Source organism: Scyliorhinus canicula, chromosome 12 (genome assembly GCF_902713615.1).
Source record: "Scyliorhinus canicula chromosome 12, sScyCan1.1, whole genome shotgun sequence".
Classification (NCBI taxonomy): Eukaryota; Metazoa; Chordata; class Chondrichthyes; order Carcharhiniformes; family Scyliorhinidae; genus Scyliorhinus; species Scyliorhinus canicula.
In genome coordinates, this window is record NC_052157.1 from 154,111,040 (window position 1) to 154,125,530 (window position 14,491).

Below are 14,491 nucleotides of genomic sequence, written 5' to 3' on the forward strand. Positions count from 1 at the left end.
CTAAAGCCTCCATCATCAACATCCTGGAGGTTATCATTGACCAGAAACTGAGCTGGATTAGCACTAATACTGTGGTTACAAGAGCAGGTCAGAGACTGGGTGGGGACTTTGTGGCGAGTAACTCAACTCCTGACCAGCACCCCTCCCCCCAAAGCCTGTCCACCATCTACAAGGCACAAATCAGGAGTGTAATGGAATGCTCTCCACTTGCCTGGATGAGCGCAGTTCCAACAACACTCAAGGAGCTCAACTTCATCCAGGACAAAGCAGCCCTCCATCCACCACCTTCAAAATCCACTCCCTCCATCACTAATACATGTGGCAGCCGTGTGTAGCATCTACAAGATGCACTGCAGCAGCTCATCAAGGCTCCTTCGACAGAACCTTCCAAACCCATAACCATTACCACCTAGAAGGACAAGTGCAACAGACAGATTGGAACCCCACCACCTCCAAGTCACTCATCGTCCTGACTTGGCAATACCTCACCGTTCCTTCACTGCCGCTGGATCAAAATCCTGGAACTCCCTCCCTAACAGCACAGTGGGTGCACCTACACCACAGGGACTGCAGCGGTTCAAGAAGGCAGCTCACCATCACCTTCTCAATGGCAATCCGGGATAGGCAGTAAATGCTGGCCTGGAGAGCGACACCCATATCCTGGGAGCAACATAACTGGGAAAGGTAGAAAATCAAATATGGAAGAAAGATTCTACAGGCTTAAAAATGGTTTATTTGTTTTTGGGGATGTGACATCGCAGGAAAGGCCAGAATTTATTGTATGTTCCTCAGTTGGCTGTATCTAAGTGGCTTGCTGGACAACCACATATCGGCCATACCAGGTAAGGATGGATGGCTCCATTCCATAAAGCAGTGTTTCTCAAACTTAATTTTCAGGGACACATTTTTACCAACCAGCCATCCTTCGCGACCCAGGGCAGCTGATGTTTGCAACCCACGCCGCATGAACTTTGTGATCCACCATTTTCACGTACCTTTATGCGACAGCTGAGGCTGCTCGGTCCTCACAATCTCACTTGCTTTGTCATTCAATGTTACATTTCTTGCACGGGTTGGAGATCACACCACCACTCCCTGGTCCTGTTGTGGACTCTTCTGCGAAGCTCTCTCCAGCAGATTCAATTGTGAGATCCTGGCCTGTTTGTGCCTCTGGCTCTCTCTTCGTTCATTACAAAATGATCCCTCTTCTGTTCTTCACGCTGTCCTCTTGCTTGCTTGCTGGCAGCTACAATATGGAGGAAGCTCTCTTCAGTAATTCCGCAACCAGAGTACGTGATGTCAGTGTACCGGGTGCGTGACCTGCTCTCTGCTGCCACTTCTGGCGGGAAGACTAATCGAGTAAAAAAAACACTCTGCTCCTGGAACACACGCTGACGGGCTTAGGAGATGGTGTGTCCAGTTGGGCTCCAGGCCTGTGCACTGCTGCATCTGGCTGAGGGGGCACACATGCGCGGGACGGCCGGCATTCTTGAAAGCTAGTCGTCGGGCACTTCTTCCCGCGATCGGGAACGCCGTTACAAATCGCTCCCGACACCTGCCCTCGACCCGCCCGCGGGTCGCGACCCTGAGTTTTAAAATGACTGCCAGAAAGGATATTATGAGCTAGTTCTGACAACCCGATGGTTTTTTTACACAGAACATTTTGTTATGGGCCAGGGTTTAGAGAACCCCAAAGTGTATCATGGAGTTCACCTGACCCACAGCTTTTAATAGATTGTGGTATGGGGAGCACACGGCCCACTCTACAAGTGTGGTACAGCAGAAATGGAAAAGTATTTTTTAAAGCTAAACAGTGTTCATTCTATGAACTCAAGTTAACCTTTTTAAAACATACAGTGAACATCTTAGCAACCATCAATTCAAATACAACCCCCGAAGAATACAACACTAAGTAATCCGTAAGCTGTCCTTTTAACATCCAGAAGACTTAAGAAAACCCTTTGAACAGAAGCACATCAGGTTTACATTCACTACTGAGAACATTTATAATTCTGAATTCACCAAATGATCAAGAGATAGTCTTTTCATGGCAGAGAGATCAACAGTACACCTGCTCTGTCTGGCTTCAGCTCCAACACTGAAAACAAACCTAAACACACCCTGCAGCAAACAGCCTAAAACAAAAGTAAAAAGCTGACAGACAGCCCAGCTCCACCCACTCTCTGGCATCACTGCAGTTATAAACACCCATTTCTTAAAGGTACTCTCACAGGGGCTGGTTTAGCACAGGGCTAAATCGCTGGCTTTGAAAGCAGACCAAGGCAGGCCAGCAGCACGGTCCAATTCCCGTACCAGCCTCCCCGAACAGGTGCCGGAATGTGGCAACTAGGGGCTTTTCACAGTAACTTCATTTGAAGCCTACTCGTGACAATAAGCGACTTTCATTTTTTCATTTTCTTTTGCATGACAATTTGCAGATTTTCAAAATAAAACAAGTTCAAATTATTCCAAATTGCAACGGGGGGGGGGGGGAGTTTTGAATATACACTCCCCGGGTAGCTGCCGCACTAACATTGGATTCCAACCATCACAATGCATGATATCTGCTGTACCTCTTTCTCATTTCTCTTTCCACCTGCCCAAGCATTCCTTCAATCATTATCTCTCCTTTATTCTTCGCTCTCTTCCTCATTATCCCTGCGTTCAAAAACCTCTTCTCCTTGACTCCTTCTCACTCTCCCTCATCTCCTTCTCCTGACCTTCTCCATCTCCCGCCCCCTCCTGTTTAGAATCCGCTTATTATCCGTTGGTTTTGATGGCTGTAAGACGGCGCTTGGGATGTAATGGATGTTGACGGGGGTTATTTTTAACGTGACAGTCTTTGTTCCTTGAACAACAAGGCGATTTCTATTTGGCCCATTAATACGTGCGACCCCCCCCCCCCCCCCCCCCCCCCCCCCCCCCCCTTCCTTAAATCCGAGATTAGAAGTTTATCCATGGCAGCAAAGGGGCCCAGTTCAGGGTGGCGAGGTCACATGTGGGGTGCTCAAATCCTTGCACAACGATAAATCAGCGGAGGATTACAGCATTTTGTTAGTGGGTCTAATTAATGTACTCCAGTGATTACTAAACCTGCTGCTTGCACATTAGGAGGCACATCTGCACCGTGACAGATGGCTTTGTAATTGTTACACAGAATTATCACCGATTTGGGTAGGGTTAACCTTCCATAAAGCAGGAACACAGGCTTAGCTCAGCCATTTAGCTTGTCTGCAAAGAATAAGTGACTGGTGTTCAAAACTATACTGCACAGTCTGGAAGGTGGAGGTGCAGACTTCATCCTAATGCACAGCTTTGAATTACTCCAAAGTGTAGCCACTGTTGTAGTGTAGGAAACACAGCAGCCAATTTGTGCACAGCAAGCTCCCAGTGACAGCAACGTGACAATGATCAGATTATCTGTTTTCGTGAGGTTGATCGATCGGGAGATAAATATTGTCCAGGACACAATGGCTAATTCCCCCGGTGTTCTCAGAAATAGGGGAATGGTTTAAATACACCTGACAGTCCCTCAGTACTGGCACAGAGATGAACATCGGAATTTTGAATATATATATATATGTTGTATTTTGTCTTTGTTACAGTCAGGCTTTTAAAAAGCCTGAGTCCAAGTACTTATATCTGTTACAACGACATTATTAAAGAATCTAGGTTAACGTTTCCAGACACTGTGGCTGCAAATGGTGCAATTAAGATGTCGTAAAAGTGAGCTCATCAATTGTTCCAACCACGTATTACAAGGAGAAGTCTAATCATAGATTATCATAGAATTAACAGTGCAGAAGGAGGCCATTCGGGCCATCAAATCTGCACCGGCTCTTGGATAGACCACCCTACCCAAGGTCAACACCTCCATCCTATCCCCATTACCCAGTAACCCCACCCAACAAATTTAGCCATGCTAAATTGCCCGTAGTGTCCTAAAAGGTAAGGTTAAGGGGGGGTTGTTGGGTTACGGGTATAGGGTGGATACGTGGGTTTGAGTAGGGTGATCATGGCTCGGCACAACATCGAGGGCCGAAGGGCCTGTTCTGTGCTGTACTGTTCTATGTTCTATGTTCTATAACACTGAGGGCAATTTTGGACACTAAGGGAAATTTATCATGGCCAATCCACCTAATCTGCACATCTTTGGACTGTAGGAGGAAACCAGAGCCCCCAGAGGAAACCCACGCACACGCGGGGAGGATGTGCAGACTCCGCACAGACAGTGACCCAAGCCGGAATCAAACCTGGGACCCTGGAGCTGTGGAGCAATTGTGCTATCCACAATGCTACCGTGCTAATGGACTTCTGTTTATAGAAAGAAGGTTCCCTGGAGAGTAGATACTTTGAGACATAGACTTAAGTAAGCAGGCCAGGGGATCTGAGTGGGACAGAGGTGATTAATGGGAGGAGCCAGGGCTGTAGCAGGCAGTTTCATTTTTTAGTTTGGTCAGGTGCTTGGAGCTGTGCAGCAGCTTTTACAAAAGGTTATCAGGTTAAGCAGTAGTCTGACAAAGACACACGGAATCTATAGGCTGTTCTCTGACAGGATCTCAATCCCTCTCTCTCTCTCATCAAACAGTCTTCTCCAAGAAATCTCGATCCAGAGAACAGCAGGTATCCTTGTGTTTGCTAACTTCACTTAACAGTCGTTATGGGCCAGGGCTTAGAAACTCCAAAGTGTACTATGAAGCTCACCTGACCTATAACTTTGATGTTGAATTTGGCTAGGATGAACATAAGAACCTTCACTTCAGGCCGGATTCACCAGACTTCCTGGATGCTTTTATCAAAACAAAGTTTATTATAAGTATGTAGTTAACATATATAAAATAAGAATTGGGTATCAATTACAAACATGAAGAAAACACAACAGCTACAGTAATCTATGTATATAACTCTTAATGAATCCCCTTTGTAACTGTTCCAATTCAATACAAAATCCAATAAACTAAAACCCCTTTCAAGGGGATGGCCCAGCACACTGTAATCTCACTTGAATGGGACTGGTCCTTTCCCTGAGATTCTGATCCAGTTCCAACCAGTCGATTCAAAACTCCTTCCGGAAAGCCACTCTATCTTTAAAGTTACCAAAATAGTTTGCCGCACCCAACGTGCTTTCAGTTCACTGGAACAGCTTTAAAATGTAAACAGGGAAACGCTGCCCCTATTCTGCATTCCAAAGCAATAAACCGAAACTGAAACCCAAACTAAAAACCCCCTCTCACCTGACAGCCACAGCCCAGATCCACCCACAAACGGCATTACCGAAGCCGTGCCACAAGCCATGCGGCAAGACCAAACCCCTTCCCAAAGGGACACTCACATGACACAGTGGTGGGCTTTGCTTAATTGCAGATAGGGAAGGTATCAGTTAAAGTGTTTCCTTTTATTGTTAAGAATCGTTTAACTGGGGCAGCACGGTGGCACAGTGGTTAGCACCTCTGCCTACGGCGCTGAGGACCCGGGTTCGAATCCCGGCCCTGGGTCACTGCCTGTGTGGAGTTTGCACATTCTCCCCGTGTCTGCACGGGTTTCGCCCCCACAACCCAAAGAGGTGCTGGGTAGGTGGATTGGCCACGCTAAATTGCCCCTTAATTGGAAAAAAATAATTGGGTTCCTAAAGTTAAAAAAAGAATTCTTTAACAATTCATTGTAAACTATTTCCTGTGATGTTAATGTATTTAATCCTGTATTAAGAATAAAGTTTGTTTTACTGTAAAAGTGCCTATTGGTCAGTGGAATCACTCCTGGGGCGAAGTATGCTTTCCACAGAGTTTGACAAATGTTTAAGGAAGTGTTTGGAGTTCTTGTCCGATATCCTAACGAATGTTGGAATCTGGTCCAGGATGTTAACCCTGATTTTGATGCTGAAGTCTCTCGAGTAAGATTTGAACTCATAACCTTCTCAAAGGCAAGAGTGGTATGCACTGAAGCACTGCTGACATTTGGAGCTGTGTGACTCACTGTATAATAGGGTGTGTGGGATGTACTGTTTGCTGCTGACGACCTCCACGTAATGCAGCCATCCATTCTGTACAGTGCTGCAATGAAGCCTGGGGAGCTGGTTTGAATTTGTGAACAAAATGGCATTTTAGATACTAAATTCCAAATTCTTCTCGCATCTTTACAAACGTTTGTTTTCTTTGTGAAGGACACTCTTCACAAAGATTCCAAGTTAGATTCCCGTGAAGAGAGCCTTTCAACGAATTTAATCTTCTCCTTCCAGAATGTCTACCTTACTGTTCCCCCCATCGATGCTCCTGAAGCCTGTGTAAACCCATAGCCTTGGTTTAACATCTTGACCCAAGAGATGGCAATTCTGAATTCCTTCAGTCACCAATCTGGTCACCAATATATTGGATTTGTATAGAACCAGTAATAAAATAGCCCTTCCCAGGAGCGATTCACAACCGAAACATGACACCGAGGCACAGAAGGAGATACTGGGAGGAATGGGCAAAAGCTTGGTTGAAGAGGCAGATTTTAGGGAATGTCTTACAATAGGGAAGAGAGTCAGAGAGGTCGAGGGAAGGAATTTCCCAAATCTATGTTTCTGGCCCAGAGGGAGAAGGTCAGGATATGAAGTCGTAAAAACAGCCAAAGGAGATTATCGGATCCAGAAATGCAAATCGGACAGGGCGTCCCTGTTCACCACTAACCGTCAATGGCACCAATCCCTGCTCCGGGCAAACAATTTCAGGAAAACGTCGAGGAAAATTCTCCCCAACTCCCAAAACCAAGCCTGTGGGCTTGGTTTCCCATGATTGGTCAATGGAAATATTTATCTAGCTCCCCCTCCCCATCCCGGCCAAATAACGCTTTTGATCCAATGCGTAGCGTGCAGATGAAACGAGACGCGGCCTTCCTCATCTAGCATTGGCACAAGGTGTCCCTCGTATTCCCCCCCCCCCCCCCCCCACATCTTCTACTGGTTGCCATGGAAGTGGCGCAATTAGACTTGATAGCGTGTGTACAGAAAGCCTTTTTGTGTTACAACAAAACGGTGTTCAGCTTGTCCATCTGTTTTGCATTTTTAGATCATTCTGATGAGAATTAAATTGAGGACAAGGGAAGCAGAATCAATACATTGTTAGACGTTGAAGAAAAATCAATTCACAAATTACATTGCAGCTATTGGGTTAAGCACGGACCGTTCCTTCATGAACCCAGGACAAAGTGCGACACATCTCTAATCTGTGGCTTCACTCAAGTCCAAATGCTACGGCATTGATCTTAGAGTGTTTTATAATTACATAGCGGTAATACTCCCGAGACTACAACCGGATCAATAAGCAGAGAATTATATTCTGTCACGTTATCTTCTGGTTGAACTAAATGACTGAATGAAATCAGGCCTGCTTTTAAACACGGCATCTGTTTCAGCTTTCCTTCGGAGAGCCAGTCCCCCAAGGCAAATCAAATTCCTTTCATGAACATACAAACAGGGACTTCAGTCCATCGTGCCCGTTCTCTAAAATTGTGATACCTTATGTATCACAATAGATACATTCTTCAACCCACTTAGAACCATGGCATCATCAGCCACCCTCCCAGGAGGTTAAGGCTCCCGACAGCGTTGCTCTCGGGATCGACGGAACATTCCAGCCTCTCCACCATGGCAAGGTGGCAATCCAAGGAGAGGTCCGAGGGGGACGAGCCAGGCAAAGCGCGATCAAAAGCAAGGCCTCAATGGTGGATCAAAGGCTGCGATGGTGGATGAAGGTTGTGGCAGTAGGGAGATTCCTCAGTCGCCGAGGTTCCCCTACCCTCTGCCAAGGACCACGGGTGTCTGCTGATGCGCACCAGCATACCCAAGTTAAAAGATGCCCCACATCAGGCGTCTACCTAGAGGAAACCAGCACCACCCACCCCCCTCCCCTCCCCCCACAGGCAAGCCCTGCGGCAATCAGCGAGAGGTGACTTGTGTCATAGAACATAGAACATAGAACACTACAGCACAGAACAGTCCCCTCGGCCCTCGATGTTGTGCCGAGCAATGATCACCCTACTCAAACCCACGTATCCACCCTATACCCGTAACCCAACAACCCCCCCCCCCCCTTAACCTTACTTTTTAGGACACTACGGGCAATTTAGCATGGTCAATCCACCTAACCCGCACATCTTTGGACTGTGGGAGGAAACCTGAGCACCCGGAGGAAACCCACGCACACACGGGGAGGACGTGCAGACTCCGCACAGACAGTGACCCAAGCCGGGAATCGAACCTGGGACCCTGGAGCTGTGAAGCATTTATGCTAACCACCATGCTACCCTGCTGCCCACGGTCATGTTCTGTAGACCAGCCAAAGTGAATAATGAACTACAGAACGTCTGGTTTAAATAATTCATCATGAAACAACTGCGTGATAAAGATAACTAGGATTGAATAAAATAATAAACTACTGACACTAATTAACTATTGTAGAGCTACTGTAAGATACGTCTATCCTCTAACACGACCTACTCCCAACTCCCCAGACACAGGGTCACGTGGCGGGTTTACACTGCCACTGAGTGGTCGGAGGTCGTGTATAGCATTATGTACAGAATTGTTTTATGCATATCATCCCAACGGGAACAAGACCATGATATCGGGTAGCCCCTAGCTTTGTACTGGCACATAGGCTGTGGAGTTCATTCAGTCGTCTCACTCATGGATTAGGAACAGGAGAGCATTTCGGCAGCTTTCTTCACAACCGAACAGCCCCCTGCAGGATCGACCCCGCATGGGGCAAGGGTTAGAAAAGGTGCCCTAGAAATAGTCTGTTCCATCCCCAACCTGGCTGGAAAACCTCATCCAGCAGGTTCAATCTACCTGCAGTCAGAAAATCATAGTTAGGGCGGCACGGTGGTGCAGTGGGTTAGTCCTGCTGCCTCATGGCGCTGAGGTCCCAGGTTCGATCCCAGCTCTGGGTCACTGTCCATGTGGAGTTTGCACATTCTCCCCGTGTGGGTTTTGCCCCCACAATGCAAAGATGGGCGGGGTAGGTGGATTGGCCACGCTAAATTGCCCCTTAATTGGAAGAAATGGATTGGGTACTCTAAACTTATTTTTTTTAAATCGCAAGTTAAACTGAATTTCGGAACCTGGAATATACCAATCCTCCTGAATAATGAGCATAATAATTGACCAGAAGGGAGAACTGTCCTTGTTGCCCATGAACACTGATGTCGCTGCCGTCCAAGAGATCCGAAGAGCAGGCGGAGGGAAGCTGAGGGAAGATGGCGGTGGTGGCTGCACGTTCTTCTGGAGAGGAAAACCCGTGAATCAACCCAGGACACATGGGACACCATCAAGAACAAACTTGTCAACTGAGTTTGAGAGCTCCCTGTCGGCATTAACAAACGCCGCATGACTCTCTTTCTACAAATTGCCAAGAACCAGTAGGCGATGGTCGCAAGTGCTTATGCCCCAACCCGTGATGACAACGATGAGTTTAAAGAAGGCTTCTATGCCACCCTGGCCACCTTACTCTCCCACATTCCTGAGGAAGCTAAGATCACCCTCCTTGGAGGCTTCAATACCAGGGTTGAAAAGAACTCCTAAATCTGGAAACGAGCCATAGAAAAGGAAGGAATTGGGGAATTGCAACTCAGACAGGGTTCTCCTGCTCGCCAAATGCGCGGAACACCAGCGTGTCATCACAAACAAGCTGTTCTGCCAAAAGGAAGTTCAAGACTTCCTGGAGACATCCACGATCACAGCACTGACACATGATCGACTTTGTCATGGTCCAATCCTGAGACCAAAAGGACGACCAGCACAGATGACTGAAGAACAGACCACCAGCTCATCCTCTCCTCCATGTCCAAGCTCCACCAGAAGAGGAAGATGAAGAAACAGCTCACAACAAAGATCAATGTTGAGTGGCTTCTAGAAGCAAGCGTGCGAGTGATCCTCCAACGATGTCTTCTCCAAAATCTCCAAAGTCTACATTCTAAAGGAGTGGAAAAAACTGGAGAGAACTGAAGACAAGCTGTGAAAAAACCATCGGCTACAAGACCAGGAAATGCCAAAACTGGTTCAACATGAACGACCACATCATCCAAGAAGAGGAAAGATCCTTGCACCTGGCAAAACATAACCAGTGAGGCAAAGAGAAGAGCTCATCAATTAGCCAATGCAGTGGTGCAAAGAGGAACTAGGGTAATCAAGAACCAACGATGGGCCTAGAAAGCTAAGGCGCTGCAACACCTCGCTGTCAAGAATGAAACCCAGGGCTTCTTCAGTGCCACTAAGGTGAAATATGGACCCAATATCCCAGGCCTCAAACCGGTGCGGAGTAAGGATGGAACCCTCTTGAGAGACGGAGAAAACACCGGCCTTCAATGGAGAGAGCGCTCCAAAGAACTCCAAAGCTGTGACACAGCCATAGATGAGGAAGTATTTGAGGAAATCCCCCAACTCCCCATCAAAGATGATCTGGGACTTCCACCAAGTGTGGATGAAGTCGAGGCCGCCACACAGGACAGTGGCCCGGGGCCGGGATCGAATCCGGGTCATCGGCGCCGTGTGGCAGCAGTGCTAACCAATGCGCCACCGTGCTGCCCCACTAAGGGCAATTTAGCACGGCCAATCCACCTCACCTGCACATCTTTGGACTGTGGGAGGAAACCGGAGCACCCGGAGGAAACCCACGCACACACCGGGGGGGGGGGGGGGGGGGGGGACATACACACTCCGCACAGTGGCCCAAAACCAGAATCGAACCTGGGCCCCTGCCGCTGTGAGGCAGCAGTGCTAACCACTGTGTCACCGTACCTTCTTTGAGCTGTCTCTAATGGTATGGTATATTAGCTCTAGAGAGACCAGGACGTTAGGTGTTGTCTTGTCAACACCCTGTACAGTTGCAAGTCATTAAAAGTAGCCAATTAGCCCTTTATCAATTATTTATCATATGACAACCAACTGCACGCAGTGGAGCGAACAAGAATTATAACAGAGATATGAATATCTTTACCCAGAAGCTGGTTAGAACGTGGAACTCTGCCACATGGAGTGATTGAAGCAAATAGTATAGATACAGTTAAGAGAAGCTGGATAAGTACATGAGGGAAAGGAATAGAATGCAAAGCTGATAGAATTAGAGGGATCGAGGGCGGAACCTCTAATACAGCATAAACACCAGCAAAGACCAGTATTGGTCTCCTCCCATATCCTTTTATTCCCCAACCAACTATCTCACCGTTTCTTGAACGTTGTCTGCTTTATGGTGTTGGGACCGCAGTGTATCTTTAACCAGAGTGCAGTGGACGAATGACTGCAAGTCAACTTTGCCTTAAATCAATAGTCTTTATTCCCACACACACACAATGTTAGCATCAATCAATCACACTTATCAGTTTAAGTCAGTGTTTTTCAAACTTTCTTTTCGGGGACCCATTTTTACCAACCGGCCAACCTTCGCGACCCACGCCGGCCGACCAGCGCGACCCACGCTGGCCGACCAGCGCGACCCACGCTGGCCGACCTTCGCGACCCACGCTGGCCGACCTTCGCGACCCACGCTGGCCGACCTTCGCGACCCACGCCAGCCGACCAGCGCGACCCACCATTTTTCTCTTACCGTGTTTGTTGTGACAAAAATGGAGGAAATGGTTTTGGGTCCCTTTGGCCACCCGAACTTGGAAAAAAAGGCTGTGACCATATTTTTTTTTAAATGCAGCCGCACTGCGCATGCGTGCCCGATCATTGATGCGCATGCGCAGTGCGGCCAAATTTTTACAATCTGTTCCTGCCCATTTTGAAGGCCGCTCGCAGCCGGCATTATTAAAAGCCGGCTGCTGCGGCTGTTGGACACAGATTTGCGCGATCGGGAGCGCAGCAAAGGACGGCTCTGCAGCCCTCCCGACACCCGCCCGCGACCCACTCGCAGAGTCGCGCCCCTGAGTTTAACAATACCTGGTTTAAGTTATCCTACAGAATGCTAAAGTGCAATACCAATCATTTGCGGTGATATGCATCACTGTAAACACACATGCTCTTGCTCAGGCGACACTCAGAGAGAAGGACAGGGGCAGATCAGAAGCTTCACACCCACCCCGTGGCTTAGAGCAGACTGGTTAGTCAGACTGAGTTACTATAGCAAGATTAGCAGAAGAGTCGACGTCAAGTAGGAGAATTGTTAACTGTTCAATAAATGTGTTGAACTTATCTCCAAGTCTGAACCTTCCTTTGTCAGAGCGTACATCAAGGAAGCAGCTTATGCTACATGAAGAAGCATAACACAACCTTGTCTTAACTTTGAGTGACTGACAAGTACCCAAAAAGATATTGGCCTTTAACCGTGATCTGGTTCCTGTCGATGTTTGGTCCTCAGTCTGGTCTGATCCTCTGACTCTGGTCTTCCGCTTCCTGATGATGTGATGGTCCTCCTCATGGCCGGTGAAGATCACTGTTGTTCTGTCCCTGTCGCTGGCTGCTGCAGAGAGAGATTCTAAGGTGGTGCGGCACCTTTTATCCTTCCTGGCTTTCACACCACATTTGGGCGGTCTCTGGGTCATTGCCATTCGCTTGATCAGAGTTTGATCACCCTGATCGATCAAGTCCAATCAGGGGCTGCCACATCGATTTCGGGGTGTGCACTCACCGGCCACGTCTGCAGGTGTTCGGGGCACATAGGCCCTTCCGAATAAGGAATATAGGTGGCGATGTGTCTGACAGACATTCGTGAATGACAGTGCCTTTGTATTGTCCCTGCGATGTCCCTGCGATGGCCTTTTTCCTGTGTATTGCGATGTCCAGGCTGCAGCCTGCTCATCAATATTCATTCAGGTTGCAGCCTGCTTGTTCCGTACTTGGCAAAATATCCAAGCATCCTTTGCAAGACACCATCTTAGTACTGACCCCCTGGGCGGGATTCTCCAGGGGATTTTACAACGATGTGAACAAGCTGCTCCCACGCCTAATTCTGGCCCCAAAAGGGGGCAAGCACGGCGCTGGAGCAGTTCGCGCCGTTCCAGCTACCGATCCCCCTGCGAACTGTGCGCCGCGGGATCCGCGCATGCGCAGTTGCACCGGCGCCAACGAGGACATGCGCAGTGGCACCAGTGCCAACGCGCGCATGCACAGTGGCCTCTTTCAACGCGCTGGCCCCAGCGCAACATGGCGCAGGGCTGCAAGGGCCGGCACGTAGGAAAGGAGGCCACCAGTCACAGAGGCCGGCCCGCCGATCGGTGGGTCCCGATCGTGGGCCAGGCAACCTCGGACGTCCCCCCCCCCACCGGGGTTGGACCCCCCCCCCCCCTCCCCACGCCAAAGGCCACCACCCGACCGTTACACACCGAGGTCCCGCCGGCTCAGAGCAGGTTAGAACGCGCCGGCGGCACTCGGCTCTTTTCCTACTCCCGCTCGGCCCATCCTGGCCGGAGAATCGGCAGACCGGCCACGTAGAGTGGCCCGCGACCGGGGCCGCACCAACCACTCCGGCGTCAATGGCGCCCATTCTCTGCATTGCAGAGAATTGCTCGCCGGCGTCGGGGCGATGTGGCCCGTGCACGGGGGTTCTCTGGCCCGGCACAGGGCTGGGAGAATCCCGCCCCCTGGCTACACTGGATATTAACCCACCCTCCCCCACTCCTCCTTTCCCACTTCCCTACACCAATTGCAAAAATATACAAAAAAACATGCAGTAAACATTGAAGGCACTGTTTCATGACAATTACTGGGAAATCTGTAATATCAGGAAACTGGCACATGTGGCAGGGGAGGAGCAATAAATTAAAAAGACTTCAGTAGGAACACTTAATTGTGGTGAATAGTGAGCATTTTAATCATTGTAGGGACAATTGGGGATAGGGTTGATTGACTTGCCGGTGTCGGCCACTTTCCAAACTTAGAGACACAGCAATGAATGAAAGTAACAATTAGATGCATTGTGATAGGAAACAACAGCTCACTTCTCGTTTAAAAACTCCACTTTGAATACTAACTTGCCTTTTCGATCTGGGTTTAACTAGTTGCTAAATTGTAATATTGATACAGCCGTAGAAATTTACAGCGCAAAATATCACCCTTCATCCCATTGTGTCCGCTGAATCCTGAACTAACTCCACTGCCCAGCTCCCTCTTGTAAGAAGTTCATCACCAAATCGTAACACTCAACCAACAGTAATGTTGTGTTCTGTAGACTGGCTGAATGATGCACTACAGAACATCTAGTTTAAATAATTTATTATGAAACAGCTGCGTGGTGAAGATAACTGGAATAAATAAATAACAAACTACTCACACTAACTGTTATAGAGCTACTGCAAAATACATCTATCCACCAACATGACTTACTCCCAACTGCCTCGAGGCACAGAGCCGCTTGGTGGACTTACACTGCCACACTGCCACCTGATGGTCGGAGGTCGTTTACAATATTATATACAGAACTATTTTATGCATATCTTCACAAGTAACATCAAAAGTAATGCATTGGCTGCAAAGTGCTTTTGGATCTCCGTATGATAAAGGGGCCAGTTTGTAAATGTA

The 14,491-nt window shown here is 48.3% G+C and overlaps 1 protein-coding gene across 2 annotated transcripts in view; it reads right to left on the reverse strand.

Moving 5' to 3' along the window:
- The window catches only part of LOC119975083 (aldehyde dehydrogenase, dimeric NADP-preferring-like), a 47,271-nt gene extending 44,560 nt beyond the window's left edge, over positions 1–2,711 (reverse strand). Inside the window, exon 1 of one of the 2 annotated variants that reach the window (XM_038814590.1) lies at positions 2,574–2,711. The gene's annotated coding sequence lies outside the window, so the exon portion shown is untranslated. Of the gene's footprint in view, positions 1–995; positions 1,015–2,573 lie in introns of those variants that run through there. The other variant, XM_038814591.1, reaches the window with a different exon arrangement.
- Between the last annotated feature and the right edge of the window lie 11,780 nt (positions 2,712–14,491).